The sequence below is a fragment of the Arachis duranensis genome, chromosome 7, assembly GCF_000817695.3.
Source record: "Arachis duranensis cultivar V14167 chromosome 7, aradu.V14167.gnm2.J7QH, whole genome shotgun sequence".
NCBI lineage: Eukaryota > Viridiplantae > Streptophyta > Magnoliopsida > Fabales > Fabaceae > Arachis > Arachis duranensis.
In genome coordinates this window covers 18,103,330-18,127,314 of record NC_029778.3, presented here as the reverse complement: position 1 = coordinate 18,127,314, position 23,985 = coordinate 18,103,330, and the positions used below count along the sequence as shown (strand labels likewise).

Sequence of the window (23,985 nt, the reverse complement as noted above, 5' to 3'; positions counted from 1 at the left end):
TTGTTCATCCACGACACACCTGGTCTGTAAAATAAACCGAACATGTTTATTGTGGTAAAACAATAGTATAGAACTAAATAAATAGAACATTATTCATTATATAAATTTAAATTCAAACAGCTTTTTGTAAAGTTTATTTAAAAAAAATCTTTGCCAGAAACAATACTACAAATTCTGCCAATTACAATTTTTTACAAATATTACAAATAATTTCGAGAATATAATATGCATTATCTTTGTGTATTTTTTTTACAATTTTTATTATTTTGATATTAAAAATGATTAATAAAAAATTTAAAAAAATTGTCTTTTATACTATAAAAACATTCTACAAAAAACTTATACACAAAATATAGTACAAACATAATTTTGTGTAATTTTTGGTGATTTACATTTTTGCTTAGTATTATTATTCCAATCAAGAGTCAGCAAAAAGTTGTTGAGTAAAGTATCGTTTTTGTCCCCAACGTTTGGAGTAAGTCCTAAAGTTGTTCCTAACGTTTTATTCATCCTATTTAAGTCCCTAACGTTTCAAAATTGACTCAATGTTATCCTGCCGTTAGGGATTTGTTAATAGAATTGACAGCAGGACAAAATTGAGACGATTTTGAAACGTTAGGGACTTAAATAGGACGAAAACGTTGGGGACAAAAATGATACATAAAATAAATTTTAATTTTATCCTTCAATAATATCAATTTTTTACTATACATAGTATTCAATTATTTTTTAATTATATCTAAGTAAATTACACTTAATCATATTACTTTTATTTTAAATAAATTATTTTTTTATAATTTTACTCTTAAAGATTTTTAGTTATCATGAAATATTTGTAGAATGACTAGTATATAAATTTGCAGAAAAGAAAAAAATAATATATACAATAAAATATAAATTATACCTTTTGTCTCTAATATATCAAAATTTTTTAAAATTATAAAAAAATAAATTTATTTAAAATGAAAATAATGTGATTAAGTGTAATTTATTTAGATGTAATTAAAAAATAATTGAATATTATGTATAGTAAAAAATTAATATTATTGAAAGATAAAATTAAATTAAAATTTATTTTTATGTATCATTTTTGTCCCTAACGTTTTTGTCCTATTTAAGTCCCTAACGTTTCAAAATCGTCTCAATTTTGTCCCGCCATCAATTCTGTTAACGGATTTCTAACGGCAGGACAACATTGAGCCAATTTTAAAACGTTAGGAGGTTAAATAGGACGAATGAAATGTTAGGGACAACTTTGAGACTTACATCAAATATTAGAGACAAAAATGATACTTTATTCAAAGTTTTTTTTATCATAAAATGAAACTTATTATCATCATTGTTAATTGAGTTGTTAAAAAGTGACACACCAAGTTGCTAGTACTGCAAGAAAAAAGGTTATTTGAAGTGAGAAAATTGAATAAAACATACTGTAAAAAATTAATTACAGTTAATTTATATTTTTTATAAATTTTATCATCTAATATGAGTTTTATTACATTAATTGATTAGATTCTTATTTTTTTTATTTTACTATCTTTATAAATTTAAAAGGATTTAGTCAACCTGCTATAACTCAAATAGTCTCTTCCTATTTATTTAAAAATCACGAATTCAAATCTCAATTCTAATTTAAAAAATAAATAAATAAATAAAGAGATTTAATTCGAAAAAAAAGTAAATTGCACATAAAAAGAAAAGTTGGAAACGGATCCTATTAAGAAATCTCCCCCACCCCATGACAAGTGATATCAGAAAATATGGTCGAGATCGATTTGTATTAGGTCCACCATTAAGCATAAGTATATTAATTATATTCAAACAATGAAGTGATATACAGTCTTGTCACAATAATTTGTAACCAGCTAAAGCAACAATGCATCCGCAAAATTGACAACACTATAAGCTCCATTGTTTTTTCCTTCAATCAGAATCAGAATCAGAATCAACCCTATTTAACAGCCCAGTGGACCTAATACATATCTCCACCACATTTTTCCAATTGGTATCTTAATTTTGTGTAGTTGATGACAACCACTACTCACTAAAAGTCAAAATTACGATAACCACTTTCTCTAGTAAATTATAATTATTGTAAAAGAAAATTGTGAGGTTATTAGAGTAATCACAAAAAAATATTTTCAAAATATTTAGGACACTATAAATGATTAAAGAGTAATGTTAGGAAATCAACTTCTTTCAACCAATGCATCAACTAACTATTTCAAATTATTTTATTTATCTTAAATTTTAGATTATAAATTATAAATTGTTAATTTTAAATCCTAATTATAAATTTTAAATTTAAATTCTCTAAAAAATAATATTTAATATTAACTATACTTTTTTTTTTATATTTTTCATCATTAAACAATATATAAAATAATGTAGATCCAGCAACTAATAGCTTATACATGTTCTACGGATAACTTGGGTTTGTAGAAGCTTGTAAATTGTTATGTACTATATAAGGCTCTCATGTGTCTACAGTTATATGGACTATGAAATTGGACCTTTAGGCTTTAGTTATGTTCCTCGTATTAATGAGTGGGAGATCTCACTTGGATACCTTTGTGTCTCCAAGGGTAGGGGTACGTATACGTGTAGTGAGTATACGGTTTTTTGAGATAATACTGTGGTCCTATTTAAAGTCATGTCCAAGGTAAGGTTTATGGTCTTTTTCATCTTCATGTTCATTCCACCTCTAGCGTACGTTTGTCAGCAGAGGGATACGGACATAGATACAGCACTACATGAGACATATTTAGATACATTCATTTTAATTTTTTTATCAGATACAAAGGCATATAGAATTTAGAATGCATATAAAATATAAAATATTTTATTTTTAGATAAATTATTATAATATTTTAATATTTTATTAATATTAAAATATAATTATTAAATGTTCTTAATATATTTTTTAAATATATAACTCAGTTTTGTGTGACAAAAAAAAAATTATCAATTTTGTTATACATTTAAGTTTTTTGGATAACTAAGTTCAAGAAATTAGTTCAAATAAATAAAAATCAGTTTTATTAGTAAGAGCCTGAATACATACTCTAACGATTATTTTTATTAAGTAAACGTTCATATCCCGCATTCTTCCTTTTTCCTCTTCCTTCGCGTTTCTCCTCCTTTTTCTTCACGTTCTTTTTTTTTGTGTATTTTTTTCATTGTCGTTCTTTTATTGTGTTTTTTTCTCATCCTTTTCATAGTAATTTTGCAGTATTATGTGTTTTTTATTTTTTTTGTTTTTATTCTTGTTAAAAGAGTAAAATAAGAAGAATTATGAGAAGGTAAAATAAAAAGGAGAAGATGAAAAAAAAAAAGAAGAAAAAGAAGATGATGATAATGAAGAAGGAGAAGGAGAAAGAGGAAGAATTTGTTTGTGTCATCATTATTAAATAATTTCGGTGCATTCTAAATTTAAAATAAGGTACACTTGGTATGTGCTTGTTTTGAACTAAGTTTGTTTATAATTTCAGTACATTCTAGATTTAAATTAGGTGCACTTGGTCTGTACTTATTTTGAACTGAATTTGCTTGTGTGTCGTCATCATTAAATAATTTCGGTGCATTCTGAATTTAAATAAGGTGCACTTGGTCTATACGTGCTTGTTTTGAACCGAGTTTGTGTGTCGTCATCATTAAGTAATTTTGGTGTAATTTGGATTTAAATAAAGTGCACTTGGTCTCTTGTTTTGAACTGAGTTTGCATGTGTGTCGTCATCATTAAGTAATTTTGGTGCATTCTAGATTTAAATAAGGTGTACTTGGTCTGTGCTTGTTTTGAATTGAGTTTGTTTACGTATCGTCATCATTAAATAATTTCGGTGCTTTCTGGATTTGAACTGTTATACGTATAAGAAAAAGTTGACGACGATAATAATAACGACAATGCTAACGATGATGATGGAGGAGGAAGAAAAAAAGAAGGAAGAGATCAAATTCAAATGAGAAAAAAAAAGAAGGAAGAGGAGATAGATGTTGTGGTGTGGTGATGATGACGACAATAATGAAAGAAAAAGACGAAGAAAAAGAAAAAACAGCAACATCAGCATCAGAGGTGGAACGATTAGAGGCGTGCGAAGAAGAAAAAGATGATACTTAATTATACCAAAATGTGTCAAAAAAGTATTTTTTATTTTTTATTAAAATACCATTGAATATAAAAAATACGTATATTGGCCAAATATTTTGTCTAAAATATATTAGATATATAATTATTTGTACTTCATAAAATAAAAGAAGGTATGTAGTTAAAAATCAATCGGTTGTGGGTATTCGTATCCCCGTGTGGTACATCGATCTTCCATATTCTCTTTACACACGTAAAAATCCGTTAGATTTTTATTATTAAGTAAATTGTTTTAGAAACATATATAATTATTCATATATAATTATGTAACAATTTAAGATTTTAAAATAAATAATTTTATAACATAATATTGAAATTGTTATAACAAACGATCTAAAATTTATATTTGTTGACTTTATTTTTATAAAAATAAAAAAATAAACGTAAAAAGAAAAATATATACAGGCTAGGATTCACTTTTAAATTAAACTTAAAAAAATGTTGTCATATACATAGAATTTAATTTTTATATATTATTAGTATAAAAAAGTTTTATATAAACATCTAATCGTATAATATTACATTATTAAAACAACTAATTTTTAAATTTATTATTTAAAAAATCATTTAAATGTATAAATCTAATTGAATAACCCTATAAAATTGTTTATACTAATTAATTTGACACATCACTTGATAAACATGGTGGCTAGCTCAAATAATGAGTTGGGACTCTTTCAGACCGAATTTAAATCGGATCCAATTATAAAGCCGGATAAATTTGACTTTTACTAATGGTTTTTGTACAACCCCTTATTAGTCTAGATTCCTTACTTCTATTTTTCTATAGGAATATGATTAACCATCATTAAAATAATTATAAAATATATCTTTTTGTTAAAAAAATTATTAATTAGATTTTGATCCCTTAAATTTTTTATTTTTATACTTTTTTTTCTTTTAATTTTAGATTTAGAGAAAAGAAGCATGTCTGCTAAGGTTTTTCATCCAATTTCAATCACTACCATTCTCTCATCCTCTTCCTCTGCTGTATCTCTCGTTCGCCAATCCTCGCCGCTGCAACACGCCTCAGACGACACCGCAACCTGCTTCCGCCGTCGCGGAACCTGCTTCCGTCGCCGCGCAACCTGCTTCCGCCACGCAAGACGTTGCCTCAACGCTTGGAGGTTAGTTAATCATTATGCCTTTTCATATCATGGATGCATTTTCTCTTCCTCTCCCTTTGTCGTCTCTCTCGTCCACTCATCTTCGCAGCGCAATCCGTATTAGCTAAAAATGGATGTGCATGTTGGTTTTGATATGTTTTGTCCTTGTCTTGTTGATTGCATGAATTGTGAGGAGTGAGGGACCTATATTTAGAGTTTTCTCCACCCCTTCACTCTCTTGAATTTGATTTGCAATGATTTTGCAGGAACCGGAGTGCTGAAAATATGTATGGTTATGCTGCGGAGGAAGCTTTTGGGCAGGATGTGATTGAGCTGATTGTTGACTCCAAGGATTTTGCCTTGGTTGATGATACTGTAGTGAAAATACTGTAGGGATAGAGTTCCTCCCCGCCGTTGAATCCAACACGCCGCAGTTTCGCGTTGTCTTCTGACACCGTAAGCTCGAAAAAAGATTGAGAATTTATGTGATTTTTATGTGATTTTTGGTGTTAGAGGTTCTGCTTCAAATGAAATTTAGCTCCTTTCGATGTTGAATTTTAGTATTCCTAATTGTTGTTCTTTTTAATTGTGACTGTGAATGAACTATATACTTTGCATTATTCACTATCACTCTGTAGATTCTGATTTTGAGACAATTTTTGACTTTGTCCAGGATATCTTAGATTCTTAGTTGACTTGGGCGTGCTATGTGTTAATTTTTCCCTAATTAATGTGCAGTACAATTGTTATGTGGTGTGGTTGTGTGCAAAGAACAAATGATTGTGCTTTTTTAAATGGAAAATACAATTGATGTGAATCTTTATGTCAATAATTAGCATTGTTCATCCATTCAGATGCTCTAATCTGTGGTGGTTTGAGTTGTGGAGGTCCTACTCTTTTCATGCTGCATTTTCTAAATGTACTTGAAAATATTTTGCAGAATGCAGAATAGAGAAGAAAGTGAGAAAAAGACACTCTAGAATTAAGCATATGTTCTGAGTTGTTTGATGCTCATATTTTTCCAAGGTGATTACTGTGGTCAGAAAATTATGTTTTTGTTAATGATTTTGTTAGTCTAGAAACTTAAGAGAGATTTGCTGCCATGGGCAAATGAATTCCTTGGTTGTACTAACATTCATATGATTGGTCCTCTTGAATCCTTTGGTGGCTATTGCAAATGCTGCTTAGTTTCAGAATTTACACTTAATTAAAGTGTGTTTGAAAATTTTAATGAGATGGAATTGAATTGAATTCTAGAAAAAATTGATTTGCGATTCAATTCTCACCCTACTTCTTAAATTTGGAATAAAATAAATTAAATGAAAAAAGAATGGTTAAAATATATGTAATATTATTATGTTACCCTCATATTGAGGGAAGGGAGAAAAGAAAAGAGAAATGGGAATATTTGAAAAATTAAATTATGTTAGGGTTAGTTTAGATATTTTAACTTTAAATTCAAATTTCATTAGGTTGGATTTGTGATTTATTTTGGGCTTGAAGATGAGAATTAAAATTTTTAAAAGAGTTTAAATTCATGTAATTTTTATGTTTTAAAAGAAAGAAAAAGAATTTAATTCTCAAGAAAATTCTAATTTTATGCTTTCTAAACACATTCTTAATCTTTATCCTTACTTACATCCAAAAAAAAAATCTTTATCCTTACTTCATCCCGCATTAACAAGTTCCTTCATAAACAATTATTAGAATATCAATCCAATTTCTCAATCAAATTCAACAAAAATATCATTAGCCTTAATAATTCTATAAGAAAAAACTCAGGACACCGTAATTATGATAAATTGATTAAATTCCTTTTCTAAGAGTTTAATTCACGATTGTATTAAAGTGGCAATTCACTATCTAAACAAGTGTAACTCAATTATGATAATAACACTATTGTCTCATTCCCCAACTGACGGTAAATCATACATACATATGCAAAGTACGTCAAGTTCCCGTATGTTTTGGCCAAAAGCTCCCTTACAGTTGCTGAGGTTTGAAAATCGTTTTCAGCAACATGGTAATGGCATTCAATTTCAATGGTTTGAAACGGGAAAAATATCTAAGTGAAAGCTTATAAAAGCAAGAGAACCAATAGCACGCACAAAGAATAAATCTATTTTTACACATGAAATTATGTTTAATAGATTTCTATCTCATATCATACTGTAATAGTCACCTTTATCACTCATCCCCATGAAACACAATATGACTAATACAAACACGAAGAAAGATGAAAGCTCCATTGTAAAGGCTTCCCAACCAATAACAACATAATGATTTAGAATGCTTAGAATAGCAATACTTCCAATAGTTGAGAATCCAGTCATGAACTTGGCTAAATTCACCTAGTTGCTCCATCATTCATTAGACCACAAAATAGAAAGTTGAATGATTAATAATCTTGCCTCGATATACAATCTTATCTTTTTTTTTTCTTTTTAAATTGTTTTTCAATTAATGCTTGAATAATAACAGTTTACCTGTTATCTGATTCAGAAAATACAGAAGAACCATTAGACCCCGTAAAGAATAGCAGAGATATTGGGAGTAGCACATATGTTATAGCTGCAAGAAAACAAAACACTAAATGTAATAACAAACGAGGAATGTTCGGTCACATTAACATTTCATTCCCTTAAATCTTCAAGAAATAAATATAGAGATGTTTTATCTCACCACTTAGCATCGGCTACCAATTATTATACAAAGCACATGCTTGTCACATAACACAGATGCAACTAGGTAAGCAACAATTACTTCGTTACCAATAAGATGTGATGCATTTATTAACAATGAGAAGAACACAGACTAAAATTTACAAGACAATATTCTGAGAGACTAAGATTGCCAAAAAGGCAAGTTTTTCCGTGCTCAAGCAAGAACCCAAATATCCTGGTAAATCTGCCATCTTTAACTCACCTCATGTTACGCAGAAAAAGGGTTGGATCAAGAAATCTCATTACCATAATGCTATATGGATATTAAATCAGAAGAAAATACTAAATCAAAACCAATTCTAATTTCTAACAAAGCTAACAAAGATAAGATGAAGATGTAAACCAACCACACTGATATTCAAAAGTTTGGTTTTATTTTATCACAGTGTTCGCTGCATAAGCACAGAGAAAGAAAATCTAGTGATTTGAGATCAGCATCAGATAAGTCCATATTAAAACAACAAAACAGCAGCAGTTATGTAAATTAATGACATAACGAAGAGAACAAAGGCCATATTTTTTATGCGATAGCTAAAATGCAATATGATTTCAAACCTAATTCACCTAATAGACATTATATTGTTTCAATCACAATTTTCCATACAAGATATATATCACTTCTCTTTAGTATTGAACAAGTGAATGACATTTCCACACCTTTTCACAAACAAACCTTTGTATATCTGAAATGGTTTAAACATATAATAGAACCTAAAAGTCAAAAATCCAATTCCACATATTTTTTACCTTAAAATCAACAAGATCCAACTTGGATTAGCCAAATGATTGATTGATATCCAGAATCCATACAACAATCTGGTCTAGATGACAGTATATTCAAATATAACTAAATTCACGGATACGAAAACCCAGAGCTAAAAGCGAAGGCCATGGAAGGCCATGGAAGCAAATCCTATGAACAAGCATAGGAGTAACGGCGTACGGCGTATGATTAACCATCATCAAAATAATTATAAAATATACCCTTTTTTTAAAAAAATTACTAATTAGATTTTGATCCCTCAAATTTTTTGTTTTTACACATTTTTTTCTTTTCCTTTTAATTTCAGATTCAGAGAAAAGAAGCATGTCTGCTAAGGTTTTTCATTCAATTTCAATCACCACCATTCTCTCGTCCTCTTCTTCTGCTGTATCTCTCGTTCGCCAATCCTCGTCGCCGCAACACGTCTCAGACGACGCCGCAACCTACTTCCATCGCCGCACAACCTGCTTCCGCCGTCCTAAACTTTGAGTTTGATTACACTATTGAAGAGAAAGAGGAATAGAAAGTAACCTTTATAATATTAAATTGTTCTCAAATTATCTAATACTTTTTTCACTATATATTCTTTGAATTTTATATTAATTGCCACTTTTATTTTAATTTTTTGGTACATTAAAAAAAATTCATAGGCCACGTATCATTAAAGTAATAAGGCAGTAGAGACAAAAAAAAGTAAGACAATATATAAATAAATTTAATTTTAATATATTATTAGTATAAAATAATATTTAATAATTATTTTTTATATTAATCATATGAATAATCATATAAAACAACAAATATAATTAAATAATTATGTAAAATTTTATATAAAATAAAATTTTATTATACTAATAGCATAAAATCCGTTCTTTTAAATAATTATTCATGTAATCAAAATAAAAAAAACCTATTTTATTCCAACATTTTATCAAAACTAAAGTAAATAACTCCAAAAAAGTTGGAGCAACGTAACCCAGAAGAAAGCGTGTAAAAACTAAAAAGTGATGAAAAGGGCATGTTTCCAAACTCCATGCGTTATGTGACGAGTTTGAAGAGTGTACAGAACACAGTGGAAATTCAAATCAGCGTTCCATTGAATAAGTTAGCCATGTAGGGTACGATTTAAGTTTTAACACGAGTTTCATGCATGTCAATTAATTAATTAGGTTATGGTGGATGGAGCCATTGGTAACATTATGTGGGGTCTATCTTACTTAGTTATTATCTAATCTGATTGTGATGCCTAGCTAATAGTCTTTGGGAAACTATAGCTATTTAGCATATGCTTTATGACTTATGACTTATGACTTATGACTTATGGTTAAAGCTACCGTGTAGCTTAATCTCAAAACATTTGGTTTCAGAGATTTATAAAATGTTTTTCAAAATTAATAATTCCATTTTAAATTAATCTCAAAATGTTAAAAAAGACGATTAATTTGAGGAGGAGGGACTATTAAGAAAAGAAAATGGCTCCAAAGTACAAACCATTTAATTTTATAAATAATAACATCATGAATGTTGTTTAAAATAAGGTGGATTCTAGTATTTTTATATTTATGATAATTACAGTAATTATGTAAATATTGTTAAAATTAAAATTATATATTTTTTAATATTTTGGTAATATTTCTTTTAGTAATATTTTTTAAAAACATTGTTAAATAATAAAAAATATTATTTTAATTTTAACAATATTTTTTAAAATACTATAATCACTGTAGACAATAGTATAAGTATACTAGAATGATCTTTAAAATAAATGGTAGGACTGCATCTAAATTAATTCCCTACAAAAAATATAGCATTAAATTTCTTTTTCTTTTCTTTTTTTTGTTTTGGACTTGCATTAAATTTCTTTTTCAAGAGATAGAAGAAAAAAGGCGTGTGAATCTTTTGTTTTTCTCTGGCCAACAAAAAGCCTTTTTTTTGGGGGGTCAAAAACAATGGGACCTATTGACATCACAAAAATTTGATACTACATAAAATTCATTATCCATTATTACCAGAAAAAGACCTTTTTTCATCCATAACATCTAAAACTTCTAATCTCCAATCTTAAAACCTATAGAAGCATGATTGAAGTGCATGTCATTGTCAACCACAATAAAATTATGACTAAAGGATAATCATTATAATTGGCATACCTTACAATTTAATGAAAGAATTTATTATAATTGGCATACCTACTAATTATCACCTAGTTAATTAAAATTTATTATACAAATTAAAAATAATTTAATTTTAATACATTAATATTAAAAAGTTCTTTACACAATTATATTCTTTTTCTTAAACTATTACATATGTGATAAGTGTGAAAAGTAATTATTTTAATTGATATTATAATACATAAATAAAAATATATGTCTTTTTTAATATTAACGGTATATAAAAATTAAATCCAAGTAAATAACATCAATAATTACAAAACTTTTATTTTAAAAAATAATTAGGACGCAAAAATATAAAAATTAATAGAATAATTAGAAAGTATTCTTGATATATATATAAAATTCAAATATTAACATCTTCCTAAAATAAGGACGTGAGCAGGGATGGACCCTGATTAAGAAAAGAAGAGACACTTATTCCCGCTAGAATTTTAAAAAACTATTAGTAATTATATATAATAATTGAATATATTTGTCTCTATTGTTATATTATTTTTGTCCCAACAATAAATTATAAATAATTTTTTTGAGAATTATATAAAAAAAATTTATTAAGTTCAATATGCAAAACTATATATTTTATTAAATTTGACTTAGTATCAAAATTTAAAAAAAGTAGTAATAATGTTATTTCTAAAACTAACCAATTAATTAATTACCAAATTAAAGCTTAGTTTTTTAAACATAAATAAAATTATCAATATCTTTTTTCAAAAATTGATTGAGATAAGAAAAAATATTATCTATCTGTTAAATAATAAAAAATATAAAAAATTAATTTTTAGTTGTCTAACATTAACTAATTTTTCTTTTTTTATTCTAAAAAATTGTTATTTTTTAAAAAATTATAATTTTGAATTAAAAGTTTATAATTTAGAGTTGACTCCCTAATTGAATTTTAATTAATATTTTTTATTTTAACACTTATACATAATTATTCTAAATATAAATAAAATTATTATTTTTTATACTTATACATAATCCTAATTGTAAATTATATTACTAAATTTATTTTAGTATATATTTTTATTCATACTACTAATTTTCTTTTAGTCCTGTGTCACCCCACGCAAGTGGTGGGTGGCTTGGTTACAAAACTAAGCAAAAACTCCTGTCCAATACATGAAAGGAGTTACCAACGAATCAAAACACAAAAAATAAAACCAACAACAAAAAATTATATCAGATTTACAATCATTCAATATAAACATACACACTTACTTTATTCAAGGGAATTCTCGACCCCAATCCAATTTATTCAATGCTGTTGAACTATTCTATTTTGATTCCTTTTCCATAGTACATCACTTCTTGCTTCATTCTCTCAAAGTTCATCTCCTTTTAATTGAATATTTTATTATTCTTAATTTTTCATATACATTAAATAATAATAAAAAAATAAAAAATAAAAAATCATCCATACTTCTTTCATGCCTTTCCGCCTCAGTATGCCTTACATTCATATATTGAAATTGGGTGTGTATGGATCGGGTGAAATTCGATTTGATGTGATCTAAGTTCGCTGAAATATATATTGGGTCTATTTATTAGACTCGAATTCGACTCTAAATCTGATGAAACCTATACACTTTCGAGCCACAATTATACCGAGTAAAAATCGGGTGAAAATCGGGTTGTTAACATTACATTACCTTGATACATTCTTATAAGCTAGCCTGTGAAAATATTCAAATTTCCAAGATTCCAATCATTATTTGACATGGTAAAATTCACTTAAAAAAATATAACAAGAACCAACTTTTCTCTAAAATTAAAGCATAACCATAATCAATACTAATATTGTCTAATAACAGTAAATATTTAAATCAATATAAATAACACAATATTATGCATTAATTAGTTTAAAATCTTATGCATTTTAAATATAAAACATTAACTTATAGTCTTATAATAACTAATAACACAAAATATTAAGGTTTATAATACTTAATTTCATATAAGAATAGCCATCATCCATCACTAATACACAAAATATTAATTGTGTATGATGACCGGGCCACTGGGCCGATTTCAGGTGACCCGAGCCATGGACCGGACCCGACCCGAAACAATGATCGTGTCTATTTTTGAGACGCTTACCCGACCCTAAACCCGATGAAATCACACCAAATTAGCCCCTAAAGTGTTCGGAGCTGGGCTGGGAAAAATTCATTAATAATAGAATTTGTGTCAAATTTTTCAGCAATTTTCTTTTTAATATAATTAAAAGACAATTAGTAAGAAATAAATTGGATTAGATTTTTATTTACACTAAACGAAATACTAAATAATTTTTTTAAAATTAAATTATACATAATAACTTATTATTATTAATTTTTTTAAAAAAAGTTGGGGTCGAAGCCTCCACTAGTCCCCCTTATATCTATCCCTGGGTGTGTCTGATAATTTTTTCGAAGAATTACGAGATCTTCAATAAAAAAAACTTTTTTCAGTTATTGATATTTAACTTTATGTGATTGGTTAGTTTCTCTATCAATTATTTTTAATATATCATCTATTTAAGTTTTATAAGTAAAAATAATTTAAAAATTACTAATATTTCTTAGTTTTACACAATAAATTTAGTTAATATACTTGAAAAAGATAATAATAAAAAAAATTAAATAATCTTGATAAGTATTCTTAAAAGACAATGAGACTTCCAACAAAACAGAATTTGTCAATTCTATTTTATCTTTTAGTTTGTTTTAGTTTCTGTTTTTTTTTCTTTTAATATTTTTATATGATATTTTTTTCCTTCTTTTGTGGTGTTTTATTGTCTTTTTTTTTATAAGTAGTGTGGGTACATTCGTATAGATCTTAGAGAATACACTAAAATTTACTTTTTGTTCATCAAAATATATTCAGACCAGAAAAAAAGTTCAATTTTAAGTAAAGAAAAACAAATTTTTCAAAATGTTACATCATCATTTGTGTTGATTTAGAAATTATAGAGACTCAAATCTATTTATATTTCTACTATTTAAGATTCTTTGGAATACTTTCAATTTATAGTTTAACATAGAATATATTTAATCATTTTTTTTATATTTAGATCTAATTTATTTCTGTTATCTATAAGTGTCGTATGACTTTTTCTGTGAATGAAATGATTTTTTTTTTCTGTAAAAAGAAAGAACTAGTAATAATGACCAATCTTTTCATATTCTACTTGAAAAATATCCTTTTTGTATAAAGCCTTTTCATTTTGTTTTTGGAGGAGGGGTGTGTTTTTTTTTCAAAAGCATTTGGACCTATAACTTGTGCATATTCTGGTGGGATCTGTTCAACAACATTGTGGACTATAGTTAATTTAGTAATTGGGCTAATTTACTTTTCTTGTACTTGCTCGAATTTTCTAGTTAAAGCCCGCTTAAAGCCCATGTGGATTAAAAACAAAAAGGCTGAAAGTTCACACTTGCATATGCTCTGCCTTTTTAGACAACAAAATCTGGAAAAAGATACAAGAAAATGACTCGTGTTTTTGAATATTATATCAAAACAATCTATGTTACAAAACAAAAAATAACTGAATATTAAGGGTAAATTGAACACGGTATATAGCTTATTTTTTAATAAACATGCCCAAATAACTTCACATCTTTTTTAATTAAATGAATAAACACTTTAAAACTAGTCCTCCAAAAAATATTGGAATCCAATCAACAGATTTATGTCTTTGATGATGATGATACACATAACATTCTAACATCAAATTAATTTTAGAAAGATGAATCATTTTTTAAATTTATTCTTGAAAAATTTTATCAATTACATTAATCATTTAAGAATTATAAATTAATTATATTTGTCATTCCATTATTTTCTTAATATTTTTCGTTGATAATTTATAATATAAAACATTGATTGATAATATAGATGATATCTGACATGTCTAATTAGATACTAACTAGATGTATTTATGAAAATTTATCAATTAGTTTATTTTTTCAATTATAACTTAGGAACTAAATTGATAGATTTTTATAAATATATTTAATTAGTATCTAATTAGATATATTTTAAAAAATAATACATCTTTCAAAATTTAATTTAACCATTAACCCTTCTAAGTTCTAGCAACTTGTTGGTAAATGATACAATCTAAAAGTTTCAATGGAAGCAAAGCTACTACACTGGATTTTACATTCCTAGATGAGATTTCTTCAATCACTTGGTCAGTATAGAGATAATATTGTCCTCCACCATAATTGTATTCCGACTATCTTATATGAACAACAAAAATAATAAGGTAGTGTTTGATTGAGAAATAGAGATTGAGAAATTGAGATCGAAAGATTGAAATTGAGAGATATAAATCGAAAGACATAGAATAAAATAATTTTTAATATTGTGTTTGGTGTAAAGTAAAAGACAAAGACTAAAATAAGAATGGATCTCTAATTTAATTTGCACAAAGTAAAGTTGAAATTAATTAATTAATATAGGAGTATTTTATGTATAAAATATTATTAAAATTTCAGTCTCAATTTCTAAAAATTTTAGTATTCTGTGTCTCTACTTTTTGAAAGTACTAAAATATTGAAATTTTAGAAATAAAGACTAAAATTTTAATACCAATCTCTGAGCCAACAAATCTTTTCGTCTCCATCTCAATACCTCAAAATAAACCTACCTAATAAAATCTTATTCCACTAGATAATTCAGTCGGTCAACTACATAAATCCAAGAATTTCATTATATCCTATTATATATTATACTTAGAGTGAATCCATGTATCAAAGCAAATCAACCTGTTGTTGGCCATGCTGCGTGCTTGAGCTGACATGATGATTCCAACAATAACTCCAAATAGAGAGCATTACCAAAAATATCAATCACAAGAATCTTGACAAAGAGAGAGGAGCTTTGACTTTTGAGCATCATCAGACAACGCACAACTGCTTCCAATTATTCCTACACACAATCCACAAACAAGATTTGCGAAGCAAAGAATAAGTCTAGAAGCAAACATTGCATATCAAACCCTAAGAAATGAAGTAATGATTTCTAATTTTGTTTGTAGAATAATAGCCACAATAACACCGTATATAGCAACTGTTTCACAGAAGATTACACTAATCAGATTCTTGAAAGTAATTAGGGGAGCCTTCATTGCTGCTACGAGTGATGTAAGTCATAGTTATCAAAATCGAACCGGTGATCGAACCGGTCAAGTTATTGGGTTACTGGGTTACTGGTTCAACCGGTGGGTTATTGGTCGAACCGGTTAACTTGGTCACTAGTCAAGCTACTAGGTCACTGGATTATTGCTCACGTACAGTTGTTTTCATGTGAAGTTGATATTTAAAAATCGTTAGATGATTTGACAAGTTTGACTAAATTATCATTTAACGATTTTCAATTATCAACTTCATATGAAGACAAATGTACGTGAGTCTTTACTTATTATTATATACTATAAATATTTGTTGAAAAAATAATATTAATAGATATCGTATAATCATAAAAAAATAAATAAATTGTGATTAATAAAATTTATTTATTTATCTTTTTAATTTATATTAAATATAAAAGTATAGTTAAATAAAATATAAATTATTTAAAAATGAGTGACATTAAAATGAAAATAAATTGAATATAAGTAAACTAAAACATCCTATATGTATTATAATTTGTACATATATTGACAAGAAGTATTGCAGCCTGGTGGTCATGCTAGCATCATTACTATCTTTAGGTAAGGGGTTTGAACCCCAGCCATCAATTTTGGATTTTTCCAAAATCAAGGCATGACACTTGGCAGCGAATGAGCATATGGAGCACGGTGGAGTTGCGGAACGCTGGTGCGCCGTAGGTTCTCCTTCAATTGCGACCGAGCAGTTCGGTCGAACCGATGCTCACCGGGTTTGACCGGTTTTTGCCGGTTTAGTACGGGTTTGACCGGTTCGTTCCGGTTCTCTACCTTAAGCGGTTAGACGTTTGGACCGGATCGGTGTTAGGTTCGGTTCACCGATTTTCCGATCGAACTGGCCAGTCCGGTCCGGTTTTGCTAACTATGATGTAAAAGCAGCACCCAGAACAGACCCCAAGAGCTGGATGTGGCGCTAGACATTGTGAATTACTGAGAGGTTTTGTGATCGGATCTCAATGTACGTCGTGTAATGGTGCTTAACCACACAAGAAGAAGCTTCAAAAGGAGGCCAAAACTAAACGTTTCTTCACCTTTGTGAAAAACGGAAAGTCTTTTTTTTTTTGGATATAGTGAAGGCCGGGTAGAAAGAACACGAACCCCAGACCTGCCCTACCCAACTAACCTATTTCAAATTACAGAATTATCTCTCCCTCTCAACAATCATCTCTCCCCTAACGCGCTAAACCAGAAGCAGCTAAGTTCCCAAAGATAACAACTTGAGAGGTGGAAGAGGTTGTTTCTGATGCTACTTGGCTAAAGGCGGTGACCAAGCTCGCTCCATCGCTCCGACGAAGAAGGAAGACGGAGGTCGCACTGCTGCTCCAGTGCTCCAGGACGGGATGTGATAAGAAAAAAAAAACACAAAAGGATAGATAAAAGAATTTTTTTTTCTACTAGACCTCTAAAATACCTGTTCTTAGCAACCTAGGTCACCGGACAGGATTCCCTACTAAACCTTCAAAGAACTTGTCCTTGACAACCTAGATCAGAGGGATAAAAATTGAATCACTCAATCTTCTCCATACAACAAGTGAAGCAAATCACTCACCTCATTTAATCACACTAAAAAAACGTGCATAAAGTACTAAGAAAATTTTATTCATTAAAGTTATTTAAATGGTCTCACCAAAGGTGTTTAAATAGACCCTTAACAAACTAGCTAAAAGATAAGATAAGATAACTAATTTAAATCAGATTTCATCTTATTGGATTAGATCAGATTTGATTTAAATTTAAAATCCTAAAGATATGATAACTAATTTAAATTAGATTTGATATTATTAGATTAGATCAGATTTGATTTAAATTTAAAATCTCTAAAAATACTACTAAGCAAATCAAAAGTAAATCGAACCTTCCAACAAACTCTAACAACAAAACAAACTAAAATAAATGCCTAAAAATTCGAAAATTAATAATAAATTATGCCTCCCACTGAATTTGAAAAGCATTATTGGGCTTCTTGTTGTCCTGACTTAGCCTATTGGGCCTTATGAATTGTCACCAGGGGCGGAGTTAGGAATTTTTTTGGGAGGGGCGAACATAAAAAATATAAGTTAAGAAGAGAGAAAAATTGAAAATTAAAAGGGAACTAAACTGAAAATTTAGAGGTTTGGGAGGGGCCATTGCCCCCCTTCCCACAAACGTGGCTCCGCCACTGATTGTCACCCTTTCAGCACCACTGTTTTTGAGACGCACTCTTGGTCTTCTTAATTTCCAAGACTGGCATGGTACAATTCTTCTAATATTCAGATCCTTGAATATGACAAGATTACCATTCTGCCCCTTAGCTCCAAAATGACGAAAATGCCCTCCTGAGCACGTATCATCCTCTACCTCTTCAAAAAGATTCGTCCTCGAATCTTGAATGAGATGCACTTCTTCCCTCTAAGAAATCCAAATCCAGTCTCCGGGTTCAAATACCATGGTTTGTTGACTTTTCTCTATCCACTGAATTGTGGCTATGTACTTTATGTGTGCAAGTTTAATCTTTCCAACCATACTTTTACCATCTTGTCCAAGGTGTGCAATTTGTCTTTCTTCCTTTTCATCTATATTAATGCCTCCATAATTGACCAGCGAATCTACAAAGCCTGAAAAAGTTGATATAAAAACACTAGAAATTTCATGGTTAGATATATGAGAAACTAAGGACTCTGTGGATTTCAATGAGACTAATGCACTCTTGTCTAGGCTAGAACTTTCTAGATCTCTCTCACAAGTGTGTTTATTGAACTCAGTTTCTTTTTCACTCATTGACTCCTTTCTCTTAGTAGTCTCCTCTTTTCTCTCAAAACTTTCGCTTTCAATCAAACATGGATTATTTTCACTCAAACACTTAATCTCTTTGTCAGTTTCTTTTCTCTCATATTTTTCAAATTGCTCACATCCCAAGGACTCAGTTGAGAAATTTTACACTTTTGCATCTTCCAAGGACACATCACCCTCTACAGCATACTCAACAAATTTTTTCATCTCTGGCTTTGAAGAAGAATGAAAGATAGGCGTAGAAGAAATCCTCTTGTTATGGCGATCTATCATTTGTTGCACCTGTTCCCAGTCAATGGCTAATTTGACCAAATCGTCCATGGTCGTGTAACGATAACGTTGGACTTTATCTGCAAGTTCTTCGTGTAATCCAAATAAAAATCGGTCCATAAGAACCTCAGGACTTCTTTTAATATTAGCCATGTCCATTAAATATAAAAACTCCTTGTGGTACTCCATCACTGATTGTGAGCCTTGTTGTAACTTACAAAATTTTCCAAAAAATGCATTGTGGTATGATGATGGCACAACTCGATTTCTTATGTGGTATGATGATGGCATAAACTGGCTCCTCATGGTTTTCTTCATCTTCTCCCAGGTGCTACTTGGGCTCTTTTCGTACCATCTTCGAGATCTTCCTAATTCAGTCCACCATATACGGGCATCATCGGAAAAATTGGCTTGTACTAGTTGAACCTTCTTTTCCTCTGAAAGGATGCAATTTGCAAAAATCGACTCTACCCTTCTTTCCCATTCGAAATAAGCTTCAGGTTCCTCCCTTTAAATACAGGGATTTTCAACCGAAAATCCTTTTTCACATATGAGATTCTGTCATCATCACTATCGCAATACTCAATCATTTTTTTTCTTTTTTTTTCAGACACCGACTTAACGATAGAATAATTACAAAAAAAATTAAAAAAGAATTTTTTTCGTTTTTTTGGACTCTAACGTGAATTTACATAAGTTAAAGAGAAAAAAAAGACTAAACAAGACCCATGGAACGTGTGGATAAATAAGAATTTACCTACGACCTGTAACTGATACCAGATGATAAGAAAAAAACAAAAGGATAGATAAATGGGGCTTTTTCCTACTAGACCTCTAAGATACCTATTCTTAGCAACCTAAGTCACCGGAAAGGATTCCCTACTAGACCTTCAAAGAACTTGTCCTTGACAACCTAGATCAGAGGGTGAAAATTGAATCACTCAATCTTCTCCATGCAATAAGTAAAGCAAATCACTCACCTCACTTAATCACACTAAAAAAATGTGCATAAAGCACTAAGAAAATTTTATTCATCAAAGTTATGTAAATGGTCTCACCAAAGGTGTTTAAATAGACCTTTAACAAACTAGCTAAAAGATAAGATAAGATAACTAATTTAAATCAGATTTGATCTTATTAGATTAGATCATATTTGATTTAAATTTTAAAATCCTAAAGATATGATAACTAATTTAAATCAGATTTGATCTTATTAGATTAAATCAGATTTAATTTAAATTTAAAATTCCTAAAAATACTACTAAGCAAATCAAAAGTAAATCAAATCTTCCAACAAACTCTAACAACAAAACAAACTAAAATAAATGCCTAAAAATTCAAAAATTAATAATAAATTATGCCTCCCACTGAATTTGAAAAGCGTTATTGGGCTTCTTGTTATCCTGACTTAGCCTATTGGGCCTTATGAGTTGTCACCCTTTCAGCACCACTATTTTTGAGACGGACTCTTGGTCTTCTTGATGTCCAAGACTGACATGGTACAGTTCTTTTAGTATTCAAATTCTTGAATATGACAAGATTGCCATTCTGCCTCTTAGCTCTAAAATGACGAAAATGCCCTCCTGAGCACGTATCAGGATGTCTCTTTGAAGCGCTACTCCGACTGACTGATGCAAGCCTACTGGAAGCGTCTTGCGATGACAGACAGGCGGCGCTGCTATGGCAAAGGAGGATTCTAACGGGATGGCTGCAATTTATAAATATATATATTTATTTATTTATATATAAAGTGATCAAGCCATGCTAGCATGGTGAGCTCTAAAGTCTACTTCGAATTGGCCTTCAATCTTTCTGAAGAGAATTCTGGAAGGAAAGTCCCATTCCATCTCTTCTGATGATGTTTGCAATTGGAGGCGGGGGAAGGGGGGTTGTTGGCCAAGTAGTAGGAAGCTGATTTTGGAGTTTCAGTGTTGCTAGTGAATGTGCCTGTATGTTACCTTCACGAGGGGCCCAAGTAAATCCGCAATTTGGAAGTCTTTTTTGAATAGATTTTATGTCTTGAATGATTGAGTCTATCTCCTATTTTGTATTTCGTGATTTGAGAGTTTGAACAAGTTGCAGGCAATCTGTTTCTATGATGGCTTTTTGAATATTTAAATTTTCTACTAGAATTACAGCTTCCTTTACTGCTTGTGCTTCTGTTGATAGGCTTGAGCTTACTTGAATCTCTGTTGCTGATCCCCCTAGGATTCTTTTACTATGGTCTCTGATCACTGAAGCTGTTGCCCCTGACTTGGTCCCCTTGAAAAAAGAAGCGTCTGAGTTTATCTTGAGCTAGTTTTAAGGAGGAGGTCTCTATTTGATAGGTATTGTACTGCCTCTATTGTCCTCCCTAACTTTATAGATATGATCATTTGTTTGGCTGTTGTATTTTAGCTCTATCTTCCTAGCATTATTGATTGTTGACTTTGGATTAGGCTTTATGTTGTTGTATACGTGGTTGTTCCTTGTTTTCCAAATAGTCCACATAGTGATGCCTATTCTACTCTAATTCTGGTCCGGTTCCGCATTACTAGCTTTTTTTACAATTTATGTACATTTGCTGCAGCCATTCACCCACTGAACTGACATTTTGGTTTGTTGGTGTACATTGTGACTGTGAACCAAACCACACTGCTCTAGTCCATTCGCAGAGCAGGAGAGAATGCTCGTTGGTCTCTTCCTCTTGTAAACAGATCGGACAAACACTATTAATCAATAATCTCATTTTTTTAAATTAGCTCTTACTGGTATGATATTGTGTGTGGCTTTTCAGAGAAACATTTTGATTTTTTGAGGTAACTTTATATTCCAAATCTCTTCCCATAGATCCTCCAATACAAAGTTTGATGAGGGACTGTTGTTGTGACTTCTTTCGTCGTCTTCTTTTTTTGCCACATAGTACCCTATTTTGGTTGTGAATTCTCCGTCCTTCCTAAAAGGCCACAATAACCTATCCTCCTCTGAGATCCTGCTACAACCAGGGAAAACTCCTTTGGATTTTGGTTCTATCCCAATCTCTAGAAGGTGTTAGTAGTTCTTCTACCCTTTGATTGTCAATACTTCCTCTATTGAGTGGCTCGTTGATTCCATGAATCCAGTTATCTTCCCAAACTTTCACTTCACTTCCTTTGCCTATGCTCCATTTTCCTTTGCATTTTAAAAGCTAATTCCCTTGTAATAATCTGTTCAATACCCATTTGCCCTTTTGATGTTTAGGCGCTTCCCAAAAATCACAATCTAGAAAATATAGGGCCTTAAGTACTTGTACCCATATGGCTTCCGGGTTCCTGATCACTCTCCAAGCCTGTTTGGCTAACTGTGCCGTGTTCTGGTAATGAAACTCTTTAAAACCGGGTCTTCCTTCTTTCTTACTCCTGCATAGCTTCGGCCAAGCCTTCCAATGGATCCCTCATTCTTTACCTTGGCTCCTCCACCAAAACTTTGTGACTTTGCATTTAATTTATTGCAAAAAGACTTGGGAAACCTTAGTATACTCATGGCATATGTTGGAATTGCTTGTATGACTGCTTTAATGAGAACGTCCTTCCTAGCTTGATTTAACAGGCTTTCTCTCCATCCTTCTATTTTTCCCTCCATTTTTTCCATGATCCAATCTAGAACCTTACCTTTCGCCCTTCCCCAATGTGCCAGGAGTCCCAGATATCTCCCCGAATTGTCCTAAGTTGGGTATTTGAGAATGTCTTCTATGTTGACTCTGGTTTGGATTGGAATTTGATTACCAAAGATTATTCCTGATTTTTCTAAGTTGATCACTTGTCTAGAGGCTGAGGTATATTGGTTCAGGATATGTACTAGTTGATAGATTTTCTCCTCTTCTGCCCCTAAAAATATGATGCAATCATCAGCGAATAGTAAGTGGGTGATAATTGGAGCTTTAGGTGCTATTTTAACTCCTGAAATTATCTTTTTATTTAAGGCTTTATCCATTAAAATAGTAAAAACCTCATAAGCTATAATAAAAAGATAAGGGGAAAAAGGGTCTCCCTGTCTTAATCCTCTCTGTGGAATGATTTTCTTGGTTAGAGCTTTATTGATCTTAAACTTATATGTCATGCTTCCGATGCACTCCATTATGAGCTTCACCCACTCTTGATGGAACCCAAAAGCCTTTAGCACTTCTTCTATGAACTTCCACTCCATCCTATCATAAGCTTTATTCATGTCGAGCTTGATGGCTAAGTCCTTGGTGGCTTCTTTCCCTTTACTTGTTATCCTGTGAAATGCTTCTTGGACTATGACTATGTTGTCTTGAATGATCCTTCCACTGACGAAGGTGCTTTAGGTTGGTGAAACAATTTTATCTATGATTCCCCGCAATCTAGCCATTATTACTTTGGATATTATTTTGTAGATGTAGTTGCAGCAACTTATGGGTCTCAAGTGGTTCAGGGTTTCTGCTTGCTTAGTCTTTGGGATGAGCACAACCTGTGTTTCATTGATTTGTCTTGGTATGGAGCCTCCTTCAAAGAAAGTTTTAACCGCAGCACATACATCATTGCTAATGGTGTTCCAATGGTTCTAATAGAATAAACTGTTTAATCCATCTGGCCTTGGTGCTCTGGTACCATCCATACTAAACACTGCCTGCTTGATCTCATCCTCTGTGACTTCTTTTAGGAGATCCTCATTCATTTTTTCAGTGACTTTTCTGGGAACCTCCTTTATGCATTCTGCTATATTAGATTGACCGCTGGAAGTAAAGAGCTTAGAGTAGTAGTCTTCTATGAGCCGCAAGATTTCCTCCTGATCTTTTACCCATCTCCTGTCTGTATCCCTCAGTTTGTTTGTCCGGAAGAAGGTCGTGTTTCGGTCTCCCCATTTGAACCATTTTACTCTAGCCCTTTGAGCCCAATA

General features: G+C 30.4%; 1 pseudogene; it reads right to left on the bottom strand.

The window, feature by feature from the left end:
* Positions 1–7,409: 7,409 nt before the first annotated feature.
* Positions 7,410–8,164, bottom strand: LOC107458137 (vacuolar protein sorting-associated protein 55 homolog; annotated as a pseudogene).
* Between the last annotated feature and the right edge of the window lie 15,821 nt (positions 8,165–23,985).